The sequence below is a fragment of the Herpailurus yagouaroundi genome, unplaced genomic scaffold, assembly GCF_014898765.1.
Source record: "Herpailurus yagouaroundi ecotype Mexico unplaced genomic scaffold, PumYag 182, whole genome shotgun sequence".
Taxonomy (NCBI): domain Eukaryota; kingdom Metazoa; phylum Chordata; class Mammalia; order Carnivora; family Felidae; genus Herpailurus; species Herpailurus yagouaroundi.
Window position 1 is genome coordinate 2,093,815 of NW_024412413.1, and position 4,010 is coordinate 2,097,824.

Consider the following 4,010-nt stretch of genomic DNA (forward strand, 5'->3'; position numbering starts at 1 on the left):
GTGTGTGAGTACAAGCCCGCATCTCGCTGCACATCTCAGTGGAGAAATGGAGGTAGTTTCCTCACGCGCAGGCCTCCCTCACTGAGGACCTGCCCCCCTAACACGACCCTGTCCGTGTCCTCAGGCGCCTCCCCCACCCCTGCACGGCGTCCTCCAGCGCCAGGGAACTGTGACCTCCCTCCCCAGGGCAGGCCCTCCTTCCTAGGTCCTCCAAGCAGGCCCTTCATGCACCTGCATCATCTCTCTGCTGACGAAGGTCTCTTGAAATTGCAAGTCAGGTGGCATTTCCCCGAGGTCTCCCTGGAGGGGCCCCGCCCGAGTCCACAGCACGTGGGTCTGTGCTTGTCAACACAGAGGGGCAGGCTTGGCCACCGTCATCCTCCCCGTCTTAATTAGGCTGTAAGTCTGGTGGTGACAGGGGCCTGTCTCTTGATCCTCAGAGTCCCCAGCCCCGCCCCATCCATGGAAAAGGCTCTCCAGAGACAAGGAACGGTCAGCTCGGCTGAAGAACCAGAGCCGGAGGCACATCCTCTCTCCCTTGCTTCGCCGTATTTCTATTCCACGCAGCCCCCCCCCCCCCAATTGCAGCAGGGTTGTCTGTGCAGGCCCCTGGGGAGCAGCGGCACCGGGTGCGTGGAGACTCATCAGCTCCATGGCTGGTCTTTCCAGAACACACGGCCCTCTCAGCAGACAGGACCCTGAGCGGGGCCAGTCCACTAGGAAGACACTGAGGGCTACAGAGCAGGAGCCTTGAATGATCCGCACCTTCCTATCAGTCTTCCCTACCTCACGCGGCAGACCTGGGCCTGCACGGAGCCCCAGCCCAGCCCCAGCCGTCACCTGGTGAGTTTGCAAATGGCGGCCGGTCCCCATGTGCTCTGACCAATTGGGTTATCTTTGGGGAAAACCTGAGCTCTGCTCCGGCTCAAGAAGCCACTCCGTGCCCAGGTTTCCTCAGTGTCTTCAAGATGCCGACTATGTGAGGCTGCTCCTGGCCCCTGAACGTGGGCATGGGCCCCCTGCCCTCCGGACTTGGTCTCACTTGCTGGCGTCCAGTGTAAAGGACCCCCAGCTCCTTCCACAAGCAGATGCGCACCTCACGCAGCCACCTACTGCTCACACTCAGTTTGGGAACTGACGTTTGCATTCAGCGTCAGGTGAAGAGCACTTTTGTGTTATTACACAGAACTTTTCACGGCGATTTTAAACGCTGAATGATGGCCCATCAAGTGGATCTTCCATAGTTTACTTACTTGCTGCTCTCGCCGCTGCCCCCACAAAAACACCATTGATGTGCTCTTGCCTGTTGGCTCATGTTCTGCAAAGAACCTCGTGGACCCTCCACTGGACAGGACGGTTCGGGAGGGCCCAACTGAAGTCAGGGAGGCCAGTGGGAGGCTGGTGCAATGCCCATGGTCTTGGGCAGAGCAGCCTACGTGCCTTTGTTGTACGTTACGTTGAAGATCTTTTTCCCCCTGCTGAGAATCCGAACACCTCAAAATCTAGTTCTTGGTCTCACTCAGCTTCGTACAGTGAACACTTCACACAGAGTCTTGTCCCAGGAAGTATCCAGTGAACTTGGACTGAACGCTGAGTGAGTGGTGAGCCGTCAGGAGAAGCAGAGGCCGTGAACCTCATGCAGGTCAGAGAAGGCTCATCGAGGACCTGATCGGACTCCGGGATACCTGGCACGGGGGAGAGGAGCATCTCGGAGAGCAAAGGTAGCACCAAGGGGCAAAAGCTAGAGGATGTCGATTGAGGTTCCAATAAGGAAGACTTTCAGTGAAGAGGGGTTTCCATTGGGAATGGCTGATCAAAAGGGGGAGTTACCTCATCACTTTCTGGTTCCTACCAGTGCTTAGTTTTCTTCACAGTCTGGATCCCTTTAACATATTACACAAGCGCTTGTTTATTTTTACCTGTCTTTCCTCGTAGAGGGAAAGAATTTTTTTTCACTACTAGAGCCCCAATTACTCTAACTGTGTAGCATACATTGTAGACCCTCAAATAGCATGTTCTGAATGAACAGAGGATAAGTGGGTAGATGGATGCACGTATGGGTGGACCGCTGTATGGGTGGATGGGTGGATGGATGGATGGATAAGTAAGTGGGTGGATGGATGGAGGGATGGATGGAGGGATGGATGGAGGGATGGATGGATGGACAGATGATAGATGGATGGATGATAAATGGATGGATGGATGGATGGATGGACGGATGGAGAGATGATAGATGGATGGATGATAAATGGATGGATGGACAGACAGATGGAAGAATAAGTGGATGGATGGATGAACGAGTGGGGGGTGGGTGGATGGATGAGTGGATGGATATGGTTGGACTAGACAATCTCCAAAGTGCTATCCAATTATGGAATTTACCTGCTAAGATCTGCCTCCCTTACTGCATTATCTCCCCAGCTTTTTGACCTTGAATAACTTGAAGTGGCTCCCTGGGTGTGCTTTGTCTGCATCTTCTCCACATCCACCTCCGGTTGAATGCCTGCTCCTTTCTACTTGTTGTCACCTTGGACTGGAAGTCTCTCCTCTCCTACCACAGTGCAGTTGAGCAAAAGAGGTAACTGAGCCCAGTGTTTGCCAAGTTCCTATCACGTGGTAACAGGTGGCCCGAAAAACAACATTACTTTTATGAATGCGTTTGGGAAAACAGTGCCTTAGGTCCTTCCCTTGGAGATTCAAAATGCTCAGTCCCATTTCTAAGGCTCTAAAATGCCCTGTCCGCCAGGTTAACCTGTGTAATGAAAGGTTCTCCAAATTAGTTCACCGCGAAGCCCTTCCATTGTCAGGAATGAACGACATCACTGAGTGAGTAGCACTGTGGACCTGGGCTTGCGCAGAACTAGGCTAGAATCTGGGGTCCGTGTTCCACCAGCGACAGCGTCACCTCCTCGTGTCTTTCCTTATGAAACAGGATCTCAGCAGGGGACATAAAAAGTAAGAGAAAACATGAGATCATTTTGCTCGGCACCTGGTGTGTATAAACTCAAAAGTGCCATATGTTTATTAGTTATCATTCTTATTATTTATTTTTATCGAGGTGTAATTCACATTGAACGTTATATTAGTTTCAGGTGCACGATGTGATGATTCCATATTTGCACACACCACGAAGTGAGCACCACAATAAATGTGACGAACACCTGTGATCATACGTACTTCCAAGTTTTATCACGTGCTGAGAACTCTTAAGGTCTGTCCTCTTAGCACCTTTCAAATACGCAACCCAGTGTTGTTGATGATCGCCCCCCCCCCCCCCCGCCGCACATCACGTCTCTGTGAGTTTGTTATTTTATAGCTGGAAGTTGGTCCCTTGGCAACCCCTCACACATTTTACCCACCCCCGTCCCAGCTCCAGTAACGCCAGTCTGCTCTGTGTGTGCAAGCTGGGGTCATACAGGGTCATCCTTCCCTGTGTGACTTACTTCACGTAGCACGATGACCTCAAGGTCCATCCGTGTTGTAAGTGGTAAGATCTCATTCTGTTTCACGCTGACCAACATCCCACTGTATATATACACCACCTCTTTATCCATCCATCCATCCATGGACACGGAGGCAGAGTTATCATTTTCGTTGTGCTAAAACACACACCACTGGACACGTACAAGCAGTGACACGAAAGACATTCGCAGTGTGACACAGCCGTCACCATCATCTGCTTCCACACTTCATCACCCCAGATGGACACCCATACGAACGTGTTAGCAATCAGTCTCTGCTCCTCCAGCCTCTGGTGGACATGAGCCCACTTTCTGTGTCCGTGGGTTTGCCCACCGTGAACACCGCGCGTCCGTGGAATCATATGATACGTGGTCTTTGGTGACTGGTCCTTTCGCCGAGCGCCACGTTTTCAAGGTTAAGCCGTGGTGGCAGCCCGTGTGGGTGCTGTGGCGTTCGGCGCCCAAGGAACACACAGGCTGCTTTCCCATTTGTCATCTGATGGCCTTCTGGGTGGATGTTGAGAAGAGGGCGCCAGGAACACGCACGTG

At 52.5% G+C, this 4,010-nt stretch overlaps 1 long non-coding RNA gene across 1 annotated transcript; it reads left to right on the forward strand.

The window, feature by feature from the left end:
- Positions 1-2,424: 2,424 nt before the first annotated feature.
- Positions 2,425-3,167, forward strand: LOC121041020 (uncharacterized). The gene is made up of 2 exons (XR_005795517.1): positions 2,425-2,578; positions 2,747-3,167. It is a non-coding gene; the product is annotated as an uncharacterized LOC121041020 (long non-coding RNA).
- Positions 3,168-4,010: the final 843 nt, after the last annotated feature.